This window comes from Lynx rufus, unplaced genomic scaffold, assembly GCF_022079265.1.
Source record: "Lynx rufus isolate CCGP_SWC_20201006 ecotype Redwood Valley unplaced genomic scaffold, mLynRuf1.p SCAF_8, whole genome shotgun sequence".
NCBI lineage: Eukaryota > Metazoa > Chordata > Mammalia > Carnivora > Felidae > Lynx > Lynx rufus.
In genome coordinates, this window is record NW_025814896.1 from 17,573,293 (window position 1) to 17,598,773 (window position 25,481).

The following is a 25,481-nucleotide window of genomic DNA, read 5'->3' on the forward strand; positions in this document are numbered from 1 at the left end:
ACCCCAGCTGTGCCCCACTCATCGGTCAGTTGCTGGGGATCCATGGAGGCCCCGAAGACACCAGGGTAAATCACCCGCAGGTGTTGTTCTGTCATTAACACACACCCCTGAGATCTCTAAATGCGAAGTCTATCCATCCTGATCAGAGTTGCGTTAGGAGGAAGGCTTCATTTCGGTTAAAATTAGATTAAAGGGATTTTTTATAAGTTAGGCTAGATTTTATGAAGATACCCTTTTCCATGGAAAGCAGTTTTCTCCTAAATGGAAAAAAAAATCAAAATAAATGAAATCTTTCCTTGATCATTTTTGTTAAAAAAAATTGTCTTAAATATTTCTGCCATCTGTTCCCTATTATTCCTGAAACTTTGTGTTGAGTATCTGGGGGATGGGAGAGACTCAAAGGGCCATCAAAATTGTTTTAAGTAATTAAAGCTGATAAAATTTGTAAGTTTTTATCTAATCTCTGGATGATTTGATTGGAGTCAACCAGATGTAAAAATGCCTGCGACAAATTATTCTGTGCCTGGATGATATGCAGTTTTGACAAAATATCTTGAAAACAGCTGCTAAGTATGAGATCTGGGGATTTGACAGTGCAGAAGGACAATTCTGTGTCCTCAGGAAAGCTTGGAGAAAATCCAAAGGAACTTGGGTCATAAGAATTAATTGTGCTCATGCAAGAAAAGCCACATTTTTGTAATGGGGAGGCATGCAGTGTCTATGGCTGAGTTCTTTCTCTGTGTGAGGAGCAGGCTATGGGCACATATGTTCTGGTAACATCTGAGGATTAGTCAACCTTTATTTTTCTTGGCCCCTTTTCTTTGGGGAAAGCTCTTATTTTAAGATCAGACTCCTGTGTGCATTCTTTGTCGAACCACTTGTAACCATCCAACAGTTTGGATGTGTGTGGCACCCATCTCCCCATACTGTGCTATAATGACGGTCTCTTCCTCCACTATTGGCTCTGCTACTTGTATCCACATAACCTTGGACTAATCACCTAACTTTTCAAGCCTTTGTATTCAGGTGTGTAAAATAGAGATAGTGAATCTTACTTCCCAGTCCTGCTCTGAAAGATAAATAAGATATGGCACATTTTATTACTTGTGTAAAGCCCACGGTTTGGTACCTCGGAAATGGTCAGTGTGTGTAAACGTCCCTTTCCTTCCTTATTGGACTTCCAGAAAGAGTGTGATCTCCTCAAGAGGAAGAACTGTTTCTTATTCCTGTACGTCACACAGGAGGCATTTAGTATGTGTTTGTTAAATGTGAGTGACTGAATGAATGGGTGATAAGTGGATGAATGAGGCTTGTTGTTTTCGGCAGTATCTTTCATACCTGCATTGATTGTCCCAAAGATGGGGTCTTCCCCGAAGGCATGGAGGTGTCTTGTGGAGGCTTTGGGAGGAGTGACCCCTTTCCCTGCAGCAACTGCTGCTACTTTGTGAGATGTATGTGTCTCGGTGTCTATTCTTTGCTTTTTCAGAGCAGTGGGAGTGCCCACCTACCTGTGGTGGTAGGGCCCGTCCTTGATTACTCTTTGTGGTATCCAGGGACTTTCCCCTTCGGACTCTCTACTTGGCCTCTAAACTTGTCCCTGTTACTCCCACCCTGAGAAAGAACACCTTGCTTGATGGGCACATGCAAGGATCATGATGATTACAGGTAATGAACTCTCACTATTTACTAAATACTTGATAGGTGTTACCTCATTTGCTTCTCACAATATCCTTTAATGCAGATACTACACTACGGCCCCATTAATACTGAAGAAACCAAGGCTCAGAAAGGAGAAGTAAATTTCCCAGGGACCACAGCTGCAGAGCTAAATCCTTGCCTTTTGGTCAAGGTTTTTGAGAGAACTGACCAGCTTCCCTGGCTACTCTTGTTTGCCTCACAGTTGGGACTGGGCTTCCATGACTGACGTTTCTTGGTTTTCTGCCTATTTCTCCAGCTTAAAATTTCTGTCCTGGTCATAGGTTTGTGTTTCTATACCTTTCCCTTCAATGTGGCATTCCCCCAGAGTGCTGCTCACATACGCCTTCATGCTCCATGTTCCTTCTGTTATTCCATCCAGTCTCATTATTTTAATTATGACCAGGGAGGCTGATGACTGACTCCCACACCCATATCTCTTGCTCAGACATTTCCAGTGAACTCCCAATTAATTAGCTGCCAGAGATGTTCCTGTGGATTGCCACAGGCACCTCAAGCTCAAGATGTTCTTCCCAAATCTTTGATCTCCATTAATGGCGCACCATTCATTTCATCACCAACACCAGAAGGAAATCTGAGAGCCGTCTTAGGCTACTACCTTTTTCTCAACCTTCCCTGCTGCATCCCACATGTAACCCATCAAAATGGACCTGCCAGTTTATCACCTAAATGTTTCTTGATTATATCTCTTCCCTACCATTGTTATTATCACTGTATCCACTCCTGTCAGTTCTCAACTGGACTCTTGCAGTCCCTTTTTTGGCAGGGACATGGACTTATAGTTTGGAGTATAGCATAAATGCAGAAAGGTCAAAATAATACGAATAACACCATGATCAGGACATAGACTATACCCAGCACCACAGAAACCTTTGTGTCCCCTCCAACTCATTAATTCACAAAGGTGTTCTTTTAGTTTTTTTTCTGTTTTTGAATTTTATATAAAGAGAATCATAAAGCTATGTATTTTGTCTTAGTTCTTCCATTCAAAATTATATTTGTAAGTCTCATCCATAGTGTGTATAACAATAATTCATTCTTTAATTCTTGACTTGAACAATGTTTTGTTATAATGAATATACCAAAATGTATCCATTCTACTGCTGACATACATCTGGGTTGTTTTCTATTTTAGCCATAATGGACCATGCTGCTATGAATGTTTTTGTTGTGTTTTGTTACTGTTTTGTTTTGTGTTTGTGTTATTGGGCGCCATTTCTCTTGGGTGTATAACTAGCAGTGGAATTGTTTTTTGCGTTAAATACATATTGCCAGACATTATTCTAATGTGACGTGTTAGTGTTGTCAGTCTGTTAATATTGGCCATTCTGGTAGGTATATGGTAATATATTTTCATGGTGATTTTTAAACTTGAATTTTACTGATGACTAATGAGGTTGAGCACTTTTACACATAATTTTTTTGGCAATTCAGATAATCTATTTTGTGAATTGCCCGTTCAAATATTTTGCCTTTAAAAAAATTGTGTGGTATCTTATTGATTTGCCAGGAGTTCTTTGTATTTACTGGATATGAGTCTTTGTCGTGTGTGTGTGTGTGTGTGTGTATCCTAAATTATCCTCTCCCATTCTGTGGCTTACCTTTTTACTTAATGGTGTGTGTTGGTGAATAAAAGATATTAATTTTATTACCATTATTAGAAGTGTTGTTTTCCCTCAGTTCACTGTTAAGTGAATACTGTTAAGCCTTTTTAATACACCAGGTGTCCATAAATGTATGGGTCCATTTCTGGATTCTCTGTCCTTTTCTGTTGGTCTTTTTGTCTCGTCACTATTTTGATATCTCATTGTCTTGATTACTATAGCTTTATCAAAGCCTTAAAATCAATCCTACAGCTCTGCTTTTTATTTTATCAGCAACAACAACAAATAGGAGTTATTGCTCATGTGCCTGTGAGTTAGCTAGAGTTCGGCTGATCCTACCTGGGTTCGTCGGTATAGCTGTGCTCAAGCTGTGAGTCTGAGCAGCTCCAATCTCTGCTCTGTTTTCATTCTGGGACTCAGAATGGAGAAAGCAGCTACCTAAGTGGGGGTAATGACAGATGTGCAGGAAGGCAAACCCCACTCCACAGGCACTTAAAAAACAGAGTTTATTATTTATAGGAGTTTTAGGTTTATAGCAGAATTAAAGGGAAGTATAGAGAGTTCCTATATACCCCTGCTCGACACAGGTGATGTTATTTATTAAGATTGTTTTCACTATTCTAGGTTCTTTGCATTCCATATAAATTTTAGCATCAATACATCAAATTTTTAAAAACACTTTAGAGATGCTGACCAAAGTATACATTGAGTCTCTAGAGCAATTTTTGGAGAATTTACTCCCTTTATAAAATGGAATATTTTAAGCTATGAATATGGAATATCTCTTGAATCATTTTTTAAAATTTTAAATCCTTTTCACCGAAGTTTTAAAGATGTTTTTCTTTTGGTTTTCTTTTTTTTTGTGTGTCACCGTTTCTTTAAATACTTATTTATGCCAATTTTCTCAGCTCTGTCTCTCCGAGATGCCAAATATCCATATGTTAGACCACTTGGTATTCAACCACAGGTTACTGAGTCTCTTTATTTTTCAGTCATTTTTGCTGTGTTGTTCAGGTATCTACTTATCTGTTTTCACATTCAGTGACCCTTTCTTCTACAGTGTCTGAACTGTTGCTAAGCCCAGAGTAAACTTTTCCTTTTTGATGTGATACTTTTCAATCATAGAACTATTATTATTTTTTAACTTTTTGTTCCTTTGCTATGATTCTCTGTCCTCTTGTTCTGTACAAATGTCTTTTAACACCCTCAGTGCATTTGCAGTGGTTACTTTCAAGTTCTCATCTACAGATTCTAACATCTGAATCATCCTGACGTCTGTTATTTTGACTGTGTGGGGTGTTTTCCTTCCTGAATCTTCATCTAACAACTGTAGCTGATATGCTGTACATAGTCTAGATTTTGTCAATTTGCTTTCAAGGTATTGAATTTTATTCTGTCAGACAGTTAAATTACTGGCCCATCCTTCTGAAACTCTCAGGATTCTTTGTTAGGATGGATCTCTTTTGGTTTAGTCAGTCATCTTTATGTGTGGTCCCTCCTTTCAGATGTGATGCTCACTACTGTGACTTGTTCTTTCTGGGGTCTTCACTGAATCGCCACTGCACCTGGCCCAGGATTCCAGTGTTTCTCAACCCTAGACAACCTCTGGTATTTCATTTTGGCTCTGAGTCCTGTATGTATTAAATACTCTCTTCTAGATATTCCAGAGTTTTGCCTTCCATATATGCTGGCCAGCAATCATCCAGAGATTGGTAGGGAATCTCCATATGTGCTATGGTACCCTGCCTTACAAATTCCACTCTGGCAGCCCCCAAACTCCCAATTCTACCTCCTTAGTTCAGCAAGACCTCCACCCTCTGACTGGGCTCCATTTCCCAGTACTCTGGCATCCCAAACCACCCTTATCCCCACCAAGACCTCCGTTGGTCTATCTGAGATGTTTCCAGAGGACAGTTAGCAGAGTGAGAAACTACATGTCAGGTAACAGATCCAAAGCTCCTTCCAGGATATAGTCTTGCGTTTGCTGTATCCCATGTGATTAGAACACTATAACCTTAAAGCGGAGAGGAAGGTGACCTGAGGCATCTCCTGTTCTATAGCCCTTGTTGAACCACTGGAGAAACTGAGGCCCTGAGAGGGCAAGGGGCTCATCCAACAGTCTCATGGGGAATTATAACTCTTTCTAGATCCTAGTTTTGCTTACCCCTTTCCATGGCTCCTTTCTCGTATACTTAAATACATTTTCAAAATTGAAAACATGTTAGAGAATCTAAGAGTTGCATTTTAGGTATATAATGAAATTCTGAAGAGGAGGGAATGAAAGGAAGGTAGAGAGCACAGTGCATATTAGGAAGAGGAAAGAGAGAGATTTTGTACGTGAGAAGCCATTGGGTACTGGTCTCCAGGAAGAAGGCACTTGAGGTTTTCCATCTTGAGAACACATGCTCTCAAGAATTGTCTTGATTCTTACTTAACTACTGGCTGGCAGCAGTTAAAAATTTTTAAAAATTATTCCTGTGTTTTTTGTAGGTACTATATTTAACTGCTCCAAAAATCCAAAGACACAAAAGAATATACACTGAAAATTTGTCCTTTTACGTCTTATCTCAGCCACACATTTCTCTTCCCTAGAGATTATCAGTGTTACTGTTTTCTTGTGTATCTTTCCAGAGGTGTTTTATGTGTAGATTAATCAAATTCCCATTCTGTTGTCTTCTTTTTCTTACATAAATTGTAGCATATTACACAAGCTCTTTTGAGTTGTACTTTTTTTCTCAATGTATCGTGGGTATCTTTCTGTATTTGGACATGAAGAGCTTCCTGTTCTTTCTAATAGCTCCAGGGTGTTCCATTGTATGGATGTACCATCATTTATTTAACTGGTTGCCATGGATGAGCATTTGGATTGCTTCCAGTCTTTTGCTATCAGACAATACCACAATGAATAACCCTGTGCAAACGTCATTTTATTATGCAAGCATATCTTTAGTATAATTTCCTAGGCCTGGGGTTGCTGAACATTTTTAACTTTGATAGATACTGCCAAATTATTCTCCATAAGGGTTGTGCTGTTTTACACACCAATCAGTGATGTGTAAGAGTTGGCATTGGTTTTGACTGTGGTATTTTTCAAGCTGGAAACCACTTTATACATTACCTTTTCCATTCCTCTAGTGCTGTGGATAGAGAGTCAGAGGCTCAGACAGCTGGGGTCACTGGATAATCAGTTGCAGAGGTGGGCCTGAATCTGGTACCGTAACTGCTCCACCTGAGTGGTCTGTAGGACCCCAGGATGCCCAGATGTGGACTGTTCTTGGAAAAGTGTATTATCTCACTGTATGAGATAGGCGCAGAGAACATGACTCTTAGTACTTAAAGCTCTCAGTAGGGCTCTCTTTGTTGGGCTGCAGTATGGTGTTTGCTTTTCTTAAAATAAAGGTTAATTTATCCACTCACAAATCCACTACAGACTAAGAAAAACTAAGCTGACATCCCAGTGGGGAAGAACTCACAATTAGATCCTGCAGGATTTGGTGAAAGGGGCCATCTTGGCCCCTGAGCAATAGAAACCTCTCCAGGGGAGAAGAGAGATGTCATTCAGAGACTTTGATGATATCCCTATTTCAGTCAAAATGCCCTTGCCTTGCACTTGGTGTCTCCTACATCGTCTGTGACTCATTTGTCCAGGTAAAGAGAAGCACATTATTCTCCTCATTTTGAAGGGGAGACTCTTGTCAACATCCTGCCTCCACTTGAGTATGGTGTTGGATTATCCAGGCATCAAGGAGTAGAGGGACGTTTGCCCAGTGGATTTGAGTCATGGACTCTAGAGTCAGCCCTCCCTGAACTCGAATCTCAGTCCTGTCATTAGGACTTAGCAGATATGGGAACTTGAGCCAATTATTTCATCTCTCAGCTTCCTTTTACTCACTTGTAAAAGGGGGATCATAACATTACCCCTACAAGATAAGATGTGCTAGGTAGTGCTGTAGTAACAAATGGTCCCACACTTCAGAGGCTGCAGACTATAAGGTTTATGTTTTATTCACACGACTCGGCCATTGGAGGTTGATGGGGACTCTCTTCTACAGTTGTCCATTTCTCTGAGACCTAAGATGGTAGAACAGCCACCATCTGGAACTTTGCTGGTGACTGTGACAGAGGAAAAGAGGATGTGGGGAGCCAGTGTACTGGCTCGTAAAGTTTTCCTCTGGACATTGTAGGTGAGGAAAGTGTGAAGTCTCCCAATAATCACCTTTTGTCCTTAACACAGATGGGATTTTAACCAAAAGGATGGATGTCTCTTTTACTTCCCATTTGGTGGGCAGTGAGTGATAACAGGGAAGGTTTATGTGGAATTTCCAGAGAAAAGAGTCATTTGTGACTCTTTGATGTTATATTAATCTAAGAAATTACCTGTATCTGATAGAATTTTATGAAATCTTGGCTCTTATGTGGCCCTCTATTTCAAGCAGCTTGAGCTTTTGGGAGACTGTGCTCACTGTAAAACCTTATAGTGGTCTGTTTCACATGGTCTGGGGGCAGGAACAATCTTGTTCTTTCATAAGTTTTTAAATTCTTAAAACAATAAAAGAAGACTAAAGGCAGCTTTGAATCTCAGTTTTGTCACCCTAGTACATCCATGGTCTGTCTGTCTGTCTGTCTCTCTTTTTATCCACACGTATATGTTTGGCAGAGATGCCTTCAGATGAGAATACCATACCATGTGTATTTCACACAATTTTTGGTTAATGTTACATTATCCATATTTTGTGTATTCCTTTATGGCCTTCGACATACTTACATTTAACAGTTGTAGACAGTATACCTGTCTGTATTGGTTTTCTGTTGCTGTGTAACAGATTAGCACAGACCTGGCAGCTTAAGACAATGCATGATTATCTCAGAGTTCTGCAGGTCAGAAGCCTGAGCCTTGCCTGGGTTCTCTGTTGAGGGTATCACAAGGCTGAAATCAAGGTCCTCATAGGCTGAATTCTCATTTGGGGACAAATCCGCTTGCCAACTCATTTATGCTGTTGGTTGAATTCTGTTCCTTGTGGTGGATATCAAGTCTGCATCTTTTTTGCTGAGTCTCTGCCAGGGGTTGCTCTCAACTTTTAGAGATCACCTGCCTTCATTGTCATGTGACTTCTTCCATCTTCAAAGCCTATGGTGGAGAATTTCCTTGGCACCCAAACCCTCTTGCCCTTCAGATCTTCTTTACTAGGAAGAGCCCCATTTCTTTTTAGGGCTCATCTCATTAGGTGAAGTCTACTCATGAGAATTTCCCTTTCTTAAAGTCAGGACAGCCGTGTGACATACCCTGCTCACCACCCAAGAAATACAGGGCATTAACACCAGGGAGCCTGAGTGTAGAGAGACACTCAGAATGCTGCCAACCCACCACCTCCTTTTACAGTTGTATTCACCTCTTACAGCTGCTGCAGCAAAGCCCTAAAGACAGGGTGTGGTAAAATGACAGACACATGCTCTCTCACAGTTCTGGAGGCTAGAAGTCTGAAGTCAAGGTGTTGGTGGGGCCGCACTCCTTCTGAAACCTGTACGAGAATCCTTCATTGCCTCTTCCCAGTATCTGGTGGTATGCTGGCGATCTTTGCAATTCCCTGGCTTGTAGACCTAACACTCCAGTCCTCCATCTTCAAATGGTGGTGTCCCTGTCTCACTACATCTTTAGGTTGCCATCTTCTTATAAGGACACCTATCATAGTGGATCAGGGCCCACTCTACTCCGGCATGACCATTCACCTTAACTACTTATACCTGCCAACAACTCTTTTCACAATTAAGGCAAGGTACAGGGCACTAGGCCTTCAGAATAGCCTTTTTTTCGGGGGGGGGATACAATTCAACTCATAACAATGTTCTTTAATTGTATTTTTATGTTGTTTCAAGATTCTGTACGATAGATAAACTTGTAATGGTCATTGTTGACTATGACATAGTTTCATTCTTCCTTGTTTCCTTATAGTATAGTTCTTGGAATGAGATTTCTGCACAGAATTCTTTTCCAATAGAGCAAGAAAGGACCCAGTTTCTTAAGATGACTCTGTGCCAGGTACCGAGGTAGATCTGTGTCTGTATGTTTCATTATATCTTTCCAGATATTAGCAACATTTTATAAGTGAAGAAACTCTAGTGCAGAGCAACTTTGCTCAAGTGTGCATATATAGTGTATTTGTCAGTCAAGGACCAGCAAGGAAAATGCAACTCTAGGTATTTGATACAGAAGGAATTTAATGTAGGGAATTGGTTATAGGGTGAGCCAACTCAGAGATTAACAGTGACCAGAAGCTACTACCATTAGGGTGGATGGTCACAAGATGAAGATAGTGTTATTGGAGTTCAGGGTTCTGGGTTACTATAAAGAAGGTGGAATTCTTATAGAGACTCCAGCAGGAGCTACAGGAGCTCTTGCCTGAGTCAGCGGGAGGGGGAGAGAGAGAGAGATCCGTGAGTATGTATGCCCTGGAATATATGTATACATGCATTCCATATGTATGTATGTATGTGCTCTGGACTCTCCTCTCCTTCTACCTCCAGTCTCCTCTGAGTGCGTCTAACTGGTCAAATCAGAAGCCAGGTGACAACAGGATCTTGGGAAACTTGTTCTTACCTTGTAGCCCTCTCCCCTGACCTCTCCCCTGTTACACAGAGCAGAGCCAGGTCACAGAATCTAACTATCTGATAGTAAATGACCTAGGATCACCCTACTTAATAATAGTAAGAGTAGTGATAACAGCATGATCATATTAATAGCTATGATTTACTATATGTGTAGTATTACTATATGCCAGCCACTGTAGAAATTCTCAACTTACGTTTTCTCTTTTAATCCTCATGATAACTCTGTAAGTTAGGTACTACTAAACTTCTGTATTACTGTTGGGTAAACCAAGGCTCAGAGAGGTTAAACCCTTTGCCCAAAGTCATATGGGTAATAAGTGGAGTCTGAACGCCTGTCAAGTTCTGACTTCCCAATCATTGTTCAAATGCTGGTGGCATTGAATTAAAGCATTTGTATATTTAATATAATGCATAACTAAAGGCAGGATAGGTATAAAGTGAGACTGTGAATATCAGGCTTGGTTCCCAGAAAACCCTTTGGCCGTGAACCCATGAGCTGACTGGGCCTCCAGTGAATTTGGAGCAACAACCACCTGTCACCCGCCATAGTTTATTCCCTGGTTGTGTCCCAGCCTTGAGTCTTCCAAGTGTCTGAGCAGGTTGGAAGAGTGGGTAGAGATAACAGAAGCCAGGGTTACCATGAGGATTGCCTTGAATAAAGTAAGGTAATGAGAGAAGTGCTTTGTAAATCACAGAGTACCCTGCAAATGACAAGTGACACTATTATAACAGACCAAAGCCTTCGTTTTCACAGGGGCTTTGATTTGAACATTATCATTTTGGCTTTCATTTTGAATGTGATTTGAAATATGGCAGTCATTGAATAGGAAAGACATCTAGTTCAGTGCAGGAAAAAACTGACTAGTCAGTGTACAGACCTATTCTGTTCCAGCCTCTGTACTGGGCATTGCATACCTCTTCCCTTCAAAGAGCTTTGCACCTAGTGTGGGAGGGTTACAAAGGGCAAACATGATTACAGTTCACTGTGACATGGGCCACGATCAGTGTATGTGCAGCATGGTCAAGTGATGGAGAGGAGGGAGGGTTTATTTACTCTATCCGGAGCCAGAGAAGGCTTCCTAAACTAGGCCTCGAGGAGGGAGGGGGAGAGGGGCTTTCCAGGTAACAGAGTCTGCACGTGGAAGGTACAAAGGCCTAGAATGGTATCTAGTGTGCCGTGGCGGATAGATGGGGAAGTGGAGGTAGATTCAGCTGCAGAGCCTGATAATGGAGAGCATTCTGTATTGGGCCAAGGAAGCGGAGACTTTTTCCCCCAGGTGTCAGTGCCCTCCATCTGCAGGATGCTATGTGAGTTACAGGAAACACCCTTGTGGTTGACTAGTTGAGTTTGTGACTCACTTCAGAGAGGGAGAATGCACACCATGAAGAGCCTTGGGGAGTCTCATTAAGAAGGTGTTAGAAGGACTTACTATAGGATTTGGGCTTTGGTTGGATAATTGGAGTGGAGGAGTGTCCAAGGGAGCGGGCATTTGCTTTAGACTGAAATCTGTCAGGAAGTGGGGATAGTGCTATGATCAGGCATTTGAATAAGTTTAATCCAGATGGAGGTAATACTATAGCAGGATGAAAGTGGTAATTGGTAGAGACGCCACCAGCCTCGCATGAGCCAGGAGAGGGTGCTGTGTGTTTTGTGGTTTGCATGGTGGCCTTGTTTTTGTCTTAGAAAAAATGATGAAGTGGTTTTGTTCTACCTCACTTCATCATGGTAGCAGCGAGCTGGTCTGTTTGGCTGTTGTGTGAGATTGTTTAGGCCAACCAGAGAACAAAAGGCCCTAGCTGGAAGTGTCGGGCAAACTTCCAGAAACCTGACGTCCTAGCTGATGGTAACAGGCCAGTTCCCGGATATCGGGGACTGCCCCAGAGAGCAGGGCAGGTCGAGGTGTCATCTGCTTTTGCATAGCTCCTTCAGGAATATGTGGTATCCCTAAGGTTGACTCTCAGATTCACTGGGGCCTTGGGTGAATTCTCTCCTCCTTTGAGACCATTCTTCTCTCTAGTGAATGGAGGAATGATCTGTGAGCCTTCTCCCCTGAGAGCTGAGATCTCATGATTCTCTTTTTGAGAAATTGATGATTCCTGGGTCAGAGTGAGAAGAGCAGAGATAGGAGCATCACCTGGACCGTAAGGGCTCTGCGTGGACCCACTGCACACAGCTCTGCCTGCACCCAAGACTACTTTTAGGTTGAGGTGGAGCAGTGGGTTTGCTGGTCATGTGTCATTTGTCTGTCAACTTGCATTCACCCCAGTCCTAGTAATAATTTTTCCTCTTCCCTTCCTGTCCCTTCCCATCCCTTCCCTTCCTGTCCCGGCCCTCTCCCTGTTTCTGTTTTTGTTGTTTTCTTAATCAGTAAGGGAATTTGTTGGTTTATGGAAATGAATGGTCAGAGAAGAGGTCTCACACACTTGCGGTGTGGGCTGATTAAAGGCTCAACCAGTGACTTCACGCATTCCAGCTTCTTGCTCGCTCTGTCTCTCCCTTTCCTTTTATTTTTGGCTCGGCTTCCATCATGTACCCATTCTCTGGTCCCACATGGTTAGACAGCAGTGCTAATCCTACCTTTCTCTCTGGAAGGATGAACAGACTACTTCTGATGGTCGGTGGGCAGATTTGGGTCGTGTGTCCATCCCCGAACCATCCCTGAACTACAGGGGTGGACGCGTGGATAAGCTGATTGGTGTAAATTGCACTGAAAGATGAGTTCAGCTGGACTGCATCGGGGTCCATTCCTGGAGCTGATGGTGGGTCATATCACAAACTGTCTGGTCTGGCTGTGGGAAAGAGGTCTCCAAGAAAAATTTGGAGTAGTGCTTAACTGAAAGAATTGTGAATCCCAATTGAGAAGCCAAAATAAAACTATAGGTTATCTTCCTCAGAGATGCCCAGGGAAGCATAAATTGTGGTTGAGATGCCATCGAGCTCCAGCACTGCCACTGTCTTTCTAAGGGAGACTAAACTTCTTGTTGTCTCTTGGTCTCCATTCCCTGTGTTGTTTGATGGGGATAGAACGGTGCTCCCCCAGCTCTGTAGGGATGTGCATCATTGTCTACTGTTAGAGGACTGTGTGTTCATTGCAGGACACAGGACAGTCATGCCAAGGGGAATGGAAGCCCTTTGCTCACCAAGACCCTGCGGACTGGATCTGTGGAGGGGTCACTGTGTTAGGGGGGCACTTGTCAGATGAAAGGCCAAGAACACATTCAGGACTCTGGAAACGATTGAGTGTTTACACCAGCCTCTTAAAGCTTCTCCAATGAGGTGTGACTTGCCTTCCTTGAGCCTTGGACTCTCTGCTTGTTCTTCATGGTTTGCGTTGATCCCTGGGGTTGGGAATGAGAACTATGCTCTGGGAAGATGAACAAACACCTTGTGAATCCAGCAACATGAATTCTCCCCAGACAGCTCAAGGAATAACTGCCAGAACAAGGCCACAAATAGTGGCAGGCATGGAAACTATGTTCAAGGTTCAGCAGCCCTCTAGAGGAGGGCGGGAGCGTCCTGGTCTGGGTGCGATGGGCTGTGACTGGTGGGTAAAGAATGGAAAGGGCAGATGTGGGAGGTTGGAGTTGGAGCACCTCTGGAAAGTGTGAGGTGGCTGACCAGGAAGTTCTGGGATTGGTGGAGGGGTTGCGGGGCTGCGGGGGAGGGTGGGTACCTCAGGGATGGGAAGCTGCACACACAGTTACATCCTTGCCACTTACTAGCTCAGTGGACTTGGGCATAGCTCTCTGAATCTCTACGTCCACATCTGTAACATGGGGAGAAAATACTCAGATGTTTCTGGCCTGGGCCCCTCCTATCCTTTTCTGTGGACCCTGCATTCTCTGGTCTCTGCAGGGTTCTTCACTCCTGTTCTGCCTTGATCTTTGTTCATACAGCTTCAGAGTCTGTGAATTCAACATGGCTGGCCCCAGGGGTGACCGTGGCACTTGCACCTTTGTACCCCAAACCCCAGATCCACTTGTTCCTTCTGGGAAATCTCTTCTCCACATTGGCTTTGTTCACTGAGCTCTGTGAGGGTGCTCAATGTTGTAGAGACTCAACCAATGAAGGGTAGTCTCAGAGCCTGGGATCTGGACTGAGTGGAGTCCTGCCATTACACACACCCCGACACTTTCCGAGTAACATCATTAAACATCCCACAGTAGCACCCATAGTGACTGACTAATCCAACATTGTGTGGGTTACTAATGCCTCCTGTTACAGCAGCAACCTTTCCTGCCTCATTCCTGTTCCGGTTTGGGTAATTTACCTTGCAGCTCCAGGATTTTCTCCAGAATGGGCAGGGATGACTCACATTATTGCCCTAAAACCCCATGGAAATGTATCACCGCTCGCTTCCTTCCCAGTGTGATAAATCTGATTATAACTTGTAGATGGCCACTCGTGGCTGTGCAGCAGTTTAAAATGCACTGAAAGATTCATTCAGCTAAATCGAAGTTGTCAGGTGGATCGCCAGAGGGAATTCTTGTTGCAGACACAAGTTGTGTTACGTCTGCTGTAGCCTTGTGGCGGCTTTCAAATTGCTGTTAGGAAATAAATCCATTAATCAGTATGGACCGCCCTGACTCACTGTGCTAGGCTGTGGGCTCCTTGGAGGCACAGTGTATGTCTTAGTCCCTCACCTGCCTCTTAGCATCTGGTGTAATATGCCCTAGATAATTGATTCTTTTTTGTTTTTCCAGTATAACATTAAATTCTTAAAAACAAAAAATAGAATCCCCAGTTATCACAGATAGAAGTGGCCTCAGAGAGAACCTCTTCCAGTCCCTAGATGAGAGTCCTAAGGCCCAGAGAGGGAGAGTGATATCTCCAAGGTCACACAGCAAGATTCCATGAGAGAGCTGGGCATGAACCCTGGCTCCCGATGCCCAGCCCAGGGCTCTGGTTCTCTTTTGTGCTTTTCTTGGCCACTCCTGTCGATGAAGGATGCTAGAAATTCCATTTGGACTTTATTCTACTGTTTTACAGTCTCTTCTGAGTAATAAGGTCGGCTTGTTTAATAAGTTCAGCTTCAAAGTAGGTCAGGGATTTTATTTCTGTGCATGGGCCATTAGCATTCTTAAGTGAGAACACATTTTTTTTTTAACTGAGAAAATATCCTTTGTGTAGATGAGATGCTCTACGTCTGCCTATTTCCTAAGCTGTGTCAGATCCTTTTATACCACAAAACCTCTGTGAGGGGGGCCCCAGGCTTCTCAATGGAGGCTGAGGCCAGATGGGAGGGATGGGTAGGGGATCACGTGAAGTCTGAGCCAGAAGGGCAAGGTGATTGCCGAAGGCTTCTCAAGCTAGTAGTCACATTGAAGTGAGGTTTCTGGTTTGTTTTGTCAGAGTTAATTCTCTGAAGAACCCCAAATGCTAGTTGAGAGGATTGAGCACTACGTCCAGAAATCTCTCCAATCTCTTGTGACTCAAGTGCCTTCCCAGATCCGGTTACCCACTGGCCAAGCTGGTGGAAAGGAGTCGGGGCCTAGATGTTGCTGCTGCTGTTGCCAGGGAGAAGGATCGGGGCACGCCCAGGTGGGGTGCTGGGGAGGGGGGGGAAGGGTGACATGACACCTTCTCTATTTAGGGCTGCTCCTGAGGGTAATAGCAATTTTCTATTTCTAGCAATGACCTGAATTGTTTCATGAGCTCACTCCTTAGTCTGTTGCCTTTAACCTAAATGGGGCTGGTAACACAATAAAAGAAAAATGGTTTCTATTCAGAATTCCTGTTTGAGGCACCATGTTTGACACAGTGAAGGTTGTGGAAGCATGAGTGGCCATGTCCCCGCCTTGCAGTGACACGGTTGTAGGGAAGAAAGACACGGACATAAGCAGTGGGTAATGTGGGCAATGGTGGGCTGCATAGGCCTCTGGCAGTGTTTTCCACACATCAGTCTATTCTGAGCCCCCTTCACACTGTTTTTTCCTTACATATTCTCTTATTTAACACTTTTGCTTTTAAAAACGAGACACTTTGCTCGATCTTTCAAATGAGAATTCATAGCATGGTAATCTCTATATTACTATAGAGAAAGGAAGTCTTTTAGGTTTCTAACACAAGCTAAAGTACGTCTTCGCCTGTTAAACTAATTTATGGATCAGTGCCCGCTGGTGTGCACCTGATTTAATCGCACACATATCACTAGCATGTACTGCACTTTGGAACGTGTCAGGGAGGATTTCCAAAGCAAGTGAAGTGTCGGCAGGGTCTTGAAGGATGCAACTCTTTGAGCAAGTGCGTGATGACTGTGAATAATCATATATGTTTCTGTGTAAATACATGGGGTGTCTCAGTACACAAGGTTTTGTGGGGGCATAGAGGAAGAGGTGATGTCTTGGTCCCTTGGGGTGGTGTTTTTTTATTGCTCTTTAGGTAGTTTTCCAAGAAAGCCTCGTGATACTGGCTTTTTCCACCGTCACTCCCTTTCATTGCTTAGATTATGTGCATTACCACTACATAATTGTGAGTCAGTTGTTGGCTTATTCTATGCAGGGCTCTCTGTAAGCATTAGAACTCCTCCCTGTGTCCCAAGCCAGGAAGAGACAGGTGAGGAAGACCACTTACTCACTCACCCGCCCATTCATTCATTCATTCATTCATGTGTTTATTTACTGCTACCTCCAAGGCTAGGATTGGAGACATAGATACACATACAACATTACTAACTAAAGGGTAGGGTGGTTGAGGAATCATTCAGATGTTCTGCATATTATGATTGTTAAGGAAGGTATTGTGGTGAACAAAATGAATGATGTAGCCAATGGTTCTCAAACCTGGCTGCACATTGGAAAAGCCTGAGGTGTTAAAAAAAAATGCCGATGCCTAGGTCTCACCCCAGAGATTCTGATTTGATTGGTAAAGGTTGGGAATTGGACATCAGGAGCCTTAGAAATTGTCCACATGGTTCTAATACACAGCTGTGGGCGAGCCATGGGTGCAATCACAAAAGGTCATTTTTAAAGAATGATACTTGGTGCTATGGAGGAAATGGGCATGGCAGAACCCAGGCTGTTTGACATTTAGGTATGAGTTCAGCCTAGCCCTCTCAAAGGGCTCCCCAGAGCTTCAAGCCCTGCAGAGTTTTAACAGTGGTCTTCCTGTTTCTTAGAGCGGCTCATTTCATGCTTCTTGTCTGCAAAGGAACTGGTTTCCTGTAGCTTTTGAATTGACTGTGAGACCCCTGAATGTTCCTACATCAGCTTTCTGGGCAGAACCTCTGTGGTTTGGGGTCAATCTTGAGTACATCTTAACTGTTGGGAAACCTCATTGGGATTTCCAATCAGGAACATATACAGTTACGTTTCCTTTCCTTGAGGGGAATCAAAACTAGGAGAGGAAATTCATGGGCCAATTTTAAGAGGACATAAAGGCCTCCAAGCTGTGAAGTGTTCCATAGGAATGATGCCCTTTGAGATCAATTCTTTTTTAAAAAAATGTTAATACCTTGGGAGGATTGCTACATTAAACCTGTTTGTCCTTTAGTGTATGTGACTTTAATCAGATTGCTTTCCTGATTAAGATCTAGAAGAGGTTTTAGGCAAGACTTTTTTTTAAAGCTTTGTTATTATATGTGTTTTTCTTCAATGAAAAATGATAGTAATTTCACTGGGACCATCAATGTGCCCCACTGAACAGGCCAAGGTATATCTTTGTAGCAGGGCAAGCTTTCAAATTCACTTCTCATTTTATTGCATGTATGAGTACAAAGGTGAGTTTAAAACATTTTCTTTCATTTTATATCACCACATTGAGAAATAAAGAGGCAGAGTTTAAGGCTAGGTTTTATTAGTAAATGGTTCTGTATGTGCTAGAACATTTGAATTTATGATACCTTAGTGTAGACCCCTCTGTCCTGCCCTGCAGTTGGATCTATGTTACACTGAGTCCCATCTACGCAAATATCCATCCCTATCTTGTGGACAGTTTCTTTACCAGGTATCTTTTTCAAGTAATTAAAAATTAATGCCTTCATAGATATCACTATCATATAATACATCGAATAAATATACAAAGTGGCCATATGTTAATGCCCTTGTTTGCTTACCATTGCAAAGTAAAAAGCACTGGGCTTACCAAATGTTCAAACACGCCTTGAAGTGCATTAAAATGTCTCCTTTGAGGGCATTCTTTAGTAAAAGTAGGCTGTCCTTTTATTTTTATCTAAAGTAGATTCAGCCAAGTCTTCCCCAGTCTTCTGCCTGGTTTGTATGCTTTAATTTCAAAGGTGATTCTGAAACTGATCTTAAAGGAAGCTTGAAGCATGGTGTGTGTGCATTTGATTGTGCCTGTTTATATTAACTTGTTGCCAAGATGTTTCCCTTTTTAGTCACAAAAAATTCTTCCTCCAAATCTTTAATTGTTTATCTATGCTGGATTAGTCACATACTACTCCAAAGTGTAGTGGCTTAAACCAGCAAGGATTTATTGTCTTGCAGGCATGGGCTAGGGGATCATGGTGCAGCTTGATTGGGTGATTCTGGCTTGGGGGCTCTCACAGGCTGCAGTCATCCTAAGTCTAGTCTGAGGGAAGATCTCCCAAGTTCACTTATTCACTTGGCTGTTGGGCAGCCTTCAGAAGATCTTCTTAAAAGATCACTCACATGGCTGTTGACCTCAGAGCCTCATTAGCTGTTGGCTGAAGATTTCATTTCTTTGGGAATGTGTGGCTCTCCAGAAAACAACTCAATAAGGTTGAGGGGGTGGGGAGGAAGAAAGGGAGAAAGGAGGAAGGAGAGGGAGGAAAGGGGAGGGAGGGGGAGGGAGGGGGGAGAGAAAGGAAGTAGAGAGGGGAAGGGGAGAGAGGGGAGGAGAGGGAGGGAAGGGCAAGAGAGAAGGGGAGGAAGAGTGGAGAGATGGACAGGGAGAGAGGGAGAGGGAGAGGGCAAGGAAGGTGGTAGTCTTTTTGTAACCTAATCTCGGAAGTAACAGCGTCACATCACTTTTGCTATCCTCCATTTGTTAGACGTGAACAAGAGGTCTAGCCCACTTTCAAAGGGTCAGGGTTAAACAAGAATGTAGATACCAGAAGAGTAAATCATTGGGGGCCATTTTAGAGACTGTCTACAGCAATTAGGGTCTCCAAACATCACCAAAAAGTGATGGGCATTTGCAGATACTGTCCAGGATTTTTCTGGCACAGGAAATACTGAGGTTTAGCTCTTTGTAGCTCTACAATAATAAAAGTAGCATATTAAGTGTCTAAGTATATCTTATACTTCCCAGATTGACAGCTGCTTAATAATGAATCACTGATTGAATTTGAGGTAATGCTACCATCTTCTTCTCTGTCAAGTCCAATAAAGGGATTCTGAAGGACAGCACCATGCTGGATACATGCCTCTCAGGTTGTAGGCTCTGAATTTCACTGTCTTACATCTTTTTAATAGTTTTGAGCATATGCTTCCTGTTTCCCATTTTTAGGCAACTATCCATCATCCTGATTGAAAACATAATTTTAAAAGTATTATGCTTCTAAAAAATAAATGAAGAGTGCCACTAAAACTTGCAAAACAAAACACATTTTTTCAGTATTTCTGTGTTACTGAAAAATGCTCTATGGCAGGAAATAGAACCAAATATAGTTATGTGTTTGCCAACTGAATGTTTGATGGAACACAATTTTGTCAGGAACCTGAACTGATTTGTGAGTACTGATGAATTTGAGTAGAGTAAAAAGTAAAAAATTAACATGGATTTGACACAGAAGGTGTGACTTACAACTGGGAAAATGGATAAATTGAACCTGGTCAAATTTAAAACTTTTGATCTGCAAAAGCCCGTGTGAAGAGAATGAAAAGACAAGCTACAGAGTGGGAGAAAATATCTGCAAACCACATACGTGACAAAGGACTAGTGTCTAGAATATATAAAGAGTTCTTAGAACTCAACAGCAGAACAGCAACAACAAGAAAACCAAACAGCAACCAACAGTTCAATTAGAAAATAGGTGAAAGTTAATGAGCAGACATTTCACTGAAGAGGATATACAGACAGCAGATAAGCACATGAAAAGATGTTCAGTATCAGTAACCATTAGGGGAGTGCAAATCAAAACCACAATGATCTATCACGACATACCAGAATGGCTAAAACAAAATGGTAGCACCAAATTTTAGTGAGGATGCAGAGCCCAGATCGCTCCTTCATTGATGGTGGGTGTGGTCATAAAGACCAACATGAGGGATCCCTGTGGTGGTGGAAACGTGCCATCTTGATTTTACCAGTGTCAGCATCCTGGTTGTGATATTGAATGATAGATTTTTTTTTTCTTTTGATGAATGACAATTTTGTTTTTTACACTTAAAGGCTGATGAAAAATCCTATTAAAGAAAATCCAACATCTCAATCAGAAAGGATAACTATTTATTCATTAAATATCATCTAGGTCTTCTATAACACAACATGAAAACACCCGGCATGCATATTTAATATTGGTACAATGGATTCAAGACCAAGTGCACGTGGTACAAGCATCAAGGCTAGATTACAAATTGTCATAGTCATAGTCATCATCCCCATCTTCTTATTTTCTTTTCAATGCATTTGATGATTCCTTGGCAGCATTTTGTGATGGCCTCCATGTTAGTGGTTATAAGCATGTTTTTGGACCCAATTAATTATGGATTGATTAATCAGAACATTGTGAATCATGGACATTGCAGGAATTGATGCTTTTACAGTTGGGGACTATGAAGTGGGTGTATGTGCAGTAGACCTTTGCCCTGTGAGGGACATTGGAGTCCCTACTGTATTTGACACAGACGTGGTTTGTGGGGCTGGTGTGCCATGTGTGGGAGTACTTGGACTGCTATTATTCCCACGGAAGGAGATGCCTTTTTTTTTTTTTTTTTTGTAAACACTTAATTAAGTCTTTAGTTTGGAACAGTCAAGCAGAATATATCAGATGGTAACCTAGGGCCTTGCTGTGGCTTGATTAATGGCAAAGGAGTTTGATTTCTTTGCCTTGCAATATCTAATAAAACATCTCTTGGGGGAGGATAGAGGTAAAAGACTGATCAGCATTACACAGCATTGCCAATAGCGCATCATCTGCATCAACATTAGCTTTCTTAGCATGGCTTGAATATAATTTTACATTGTCTAGAATTGTGGTCACCTAACAGAAGGCAAACTCCAATGTCTGATTTCTAACTCTTGGCTCCTAGTCTGTAATCCCCACATCCTTCAGGATTTGTACCATCATCTGTGCATCTTTTGGCATGCTCTTGGGAAAAGCCATCTTGCCAGACTCCATGATAAGACTTCTTGAGCTAAATCACCCACAGTAATGTATTTCAGTCCTGATCTGGATACAAGTTCTTTGCCTGGCACGGGTTTTTCCAACCGCTGGTGTACCTGGGATTAGGATATTCGGAAACAACATGGTCCTCACTCTTGCATGATAGTTTTGCACAAAGTTATCATTGGGGAAGCGGAGTAAAAGATACATAGGACCTATTATTTCTTAGAACTTGTGGAAGTCTATAATTATCTCAAAATAGTTTTAATTAAAAAGAATTAACACTTATGTTCAAAGTGACAAGCTGACTTCTCAGCCCGAACCAGTAGGGCCTTTCTGGGCAAGGATCAGCAGCCCTTCTTCTGAGGTAGAGTGCTCTGTTCAAGACCTCTTATACTGCTGGATTTCCTGATAATATCAAACTACCAATTCTTTTTTTTTTTTTTAATTTTTTTTTCAACGTTTATTTATTTTTGGGACAGAGAGAGACAGAGCATGAACGGGGGAGGGGCAGAGAGAGAGGGAGACACAGAATCGGAAACAGGCTCCAGGCTCTGAGCCATCAGCCTGACGCGGGGCTCGAACTCACGGACCGCGAGATCGTGACCTTGCTGAAGTCGGACGCTTAACCGACTGCGCCACCCAGGCGCCCCGAAACTACCAATTCTTTTTTAAAAAAATTTTTTTTTTCAACGTTTATTTATTTTTGGGACAGAGAGAGACAGAGCATGAACGGGGGAGGGGCAGAGAGAGAGGGAGACACAGAATCGGAAACAGGCTCCAGGCTCTATATTGCCTCAACTTTTGTGTTGACGCATCGATTCAACGCGTACTTAGGAAGCATTTATTGTGTGCTAAGGATCAAGGCAGTTGCTGTGAATAGGTAGAAATCTAGAAGTGGTCTCTGCCCTTGTGGTGTTTTCATTCTAGTGGAGAAAACCAGGAAGAACAGCCTCACAAATAAAACCAAAAGCATGTCTGAGAGCATGGGGGAAGTCAGGGAGGAAGTAAGTTTGAGCTGGGCTATGCAGAGTGAACTAGGTGAAGCACAGGGAAGAGGAAACAGTGTGGGTAAAGGCCCTGAGATAGAAAGGATCACAACTCATTAGGCATATTTGAAAACAGACGTATGTGTCTCGAGCCTGTGCAGCGAGAGGGGCAGTGGCAGCAGACGAGGCTGAACAGACAGACGGGCCACTTCACTCATGGTATTTGAGGCCACATAATGGAATGTAGTTGTTACCTTAGGAAGATAAGTTGGGCTACAGGGTGGAGAATAGATCTGAAGAGGGCAGAAGTAGAAGCAGGGTTAGAAAGGCTTATGCATATTGTACAAATGATTTAAAGCTCTTTCCTTTTTGTTGATTGAAACTTAGCATACGATACGGCAAAGTACATTGACTTTAATATATGAAACTATGTTAAACTCGCTTTTGATTTTCATCATAATTTGAGATTCTTTGGGATTTTCTCCATACACAATCACATAGTCTATGAATAATGAAAGCTTTATTACTTCCTTTCCAATCCTTGTATCTCTTATGTCTTTTTCTTGCCCCATTGCAGTAGCTTGAACATCCAGTAAAATGGGGGAAATCAGGGGGAAAACATTCAGTATTTTACTGTTGATTGTGATGTTTACTATGTTTTGGTACTTGTTATCAGATTAAAGCACTTGACCACTGTTCTTATTTCGCTAAGAGTTTTATCGTGGATAGATGCTGACTTTCATCAAATGCTTCCTTGGCATCTCTTGAGATTCTTACTTGATTTTTATCTTTTAGTCTGTTAATACAATGAGTTATACTGATTAATTTTCTAATATTAAACTGATCTTGTAGTCTTGGAATAAACACAGTGTGGTCATGATCTATTACTCCTTTTATGTATCACTGGATTTGGTTTGCTAATATAATGTATAGGATCCTTATCTCTGTTTATGAGAGATTGGACTGAAAGTTTCTTTTCTTGTGATATCCTTGTAAGGTCTTGGTGTGACAGTTATCATAGGCTCATAAAATGAGTTTGGAAGTATTCTGTGAAAGACTTTGTGTAAAGGTGGTGTTCCCGTGGAACCATTTATGCATGTAAAAATTCAAGCTTATTTTACGTTCTGTCTTCAAGTTGAATTTTGTCCCAGGAAGGCATTCTATCTAAAAACTGTCACTTTGTAGATCCCCTCAGAGGTTGCTCTGTATTTCTTGGGGTTCCCTCTGTCTGTGCTTAAGAAATACATGATTAAGATGTTTGAAATATCTAGAATAGTGCCTGAAATGTGATAACCGATAAATTTGCCCTCTTTCTCTCTGTGCATATTCTCTCCCTGACACAAAAATACCCACCTGTAGTGGCCTATGATGGGTCCCAACATGAAGCCACCAATTCTGTTATCAGAGCCCAGTGTCTGCCTGCTTGAGTTAGGATTGTGGCTTCTAGGGATGGTGATGGTGGCCCGTGGTCTAATGAGACCTTGCCATGTTCTGTTGCTCCAGAGTCCTTTCTCAAAGGGCTGCTGTTTAGGCCTGCTAATTCTAACTCTGTCTTTGCACTGGATATGGCAGAACATAGAAGTAGCCTATGGGGGCGAGGGGTGGTGGGTTGGATGAAGCCACTTTTTCAGTTCCTTTCCATAAAGGGGGGCATTCACCTCTTCAACTCCCCCCACAAGCTGAGCAGGCAGTTGTGGGTAAGTCTCTCCTTTTAATCCATCTGGATGCCTTTTCCTTGAGAGCAGTGAATGTTTGTAGTAACTTTAGCCATTTGGGTCACTTTGGTCATTTGGGCAGCTTAGAGAGGAATTGGGCATCTCCCCCTTCCCACCCTGCACACAGGGATGTTCGGAGGAGAGAAATTTGCAAAATAACAATATCTCTAAAGCCCCAGCTCCCTCCCTTTGCTCTCTCACTGTGGCTGGTAGCATAGCAACTGATGGAGCTGCCTGGACTCAGGTTGCCCTGATTTGCGTATTTCTTCCCTCCCTCCCTCCCACCTCCTTTCCCTTTACTCCAGCTTTTCTCAGACATGTTCTGTTAAGAAGGCTGCCATGTTTTCCCCCTGGTGCTTGTTGAGTGTGGGTTGCCTGTCCCAGTGGGAGATTAGCGGCTCCCTCATGCATAAAGCTGAAATTGATTTCATCGCATGTGCTACATGAGCCCCAGATGCCCGAGTGCTGCTCAGATGCTCAGAGTGGAGATGGCAGGAGGCTTGAGAAATGGTGGAATGGCCTTATAATGGAGGGGGCTGTGGGATGGGGAGAGAGACAAGGTGGGAGGCCATAAGGGATGGGAGAAAGAGGGGAATAACTCACATTTATTCGGGGCCTGTCATGTTTCAGAGATTTGCATTTGGTCTTCTCAAGGGCCCAGTGAGATATCTGTTACCCTGGTTTTACACATGAAGAAACTGAGGTTGAGGGGGAATTAATTAACTTGCCCAGAGTTGTAAAATTAAGAGAGAGGTTATAAGCCAAACTCTGTCTCACTGCCCATTGTAAGTGAAAATGAATACGAAAATGCAAAGGGATGGAGTCCAGAATATTGGGCCTTGTGCACAGAAGCCATGTAGCGCTCTGGGATGCCAGGCAGGGAGCCTGAGGTAGATGGCACTTGTGTGGGCCAGGCAGACATCATGGAGGTCAGAGCACGACTGTGGCTCCACAGGCATGCATGTGCCAGGACTCACCTGACCTGGTGAATCCTAGTCTTGTGCTAATACTGGTCCCATCCCCCTTGCTGCCTTTTTCAATCCAATCAGTGACCAAATCCTGGCCAGTCACCTAAATCTGTGTCTAGTCTGCTGCCTCTCTAGCCCCATGACCATTACCTTGGCCCAATATCTATCATTTCTCTCTCAGCGATCGACATGATGTCCCCTGACTCTCATGTCTCTCCTTCAGACCTATTCTTCACCCTGCACTGAGGAGTTGTCCAGAAAGAACAGGTGCCCGTGTCACATCCCTGCTTACAAAGCCTCAGGATGAGGCCCAGGATCCTCAGGAAGACCCTTGCTTATCTGGTCCATGTTGACTTCTCCAGTTGCCTTTTTGCCATTCCCCCCCACCCCTATCTATGTTTCAGCAGGTGATGCTATTCTTCAGCGACCCAGTCTCTCCTCATCTCTGTGAAGGCCCTTCCCTCCCAGGTGCCCATTAGTTTCTCTTCTTCTTTCATGACTTCATGATCTGATGTCTCCAGGAAGTCTTCCCTCATTTCCTCCATCTGATTCCCTCCTCCCAGTGCTTCCCTAGGGCCACTGTAACTAATTACCACACACTCAATGGTATAAAACATGAAAATTCATTTTCTTA

The 25,481-nt window shown here is 42.8% G+C and overlaps 1 protein-coding gene and 1 pseudogene across 1 annotated transcript in view; one reads left to right on the forward strand and one right to left on the reverse strand.

Moving 5' to 3' along the window:
- The window catches only part of PTPRT (protein tyrosine phosphatase receptor type T), a 787,404-nt gene that overhangs the window by 151,798 nt on the left and 610,125 nt on the right, over positions 1–25,481 (forward strand). The gene's annotated exons all lie outside the window — the stretch shown is intronic.
- LOC124504155 (transcription initiation factor TFIID subunit 9-like) lies at positions 20,420–21,190 on the reverse strand (annotated as a pseudogene).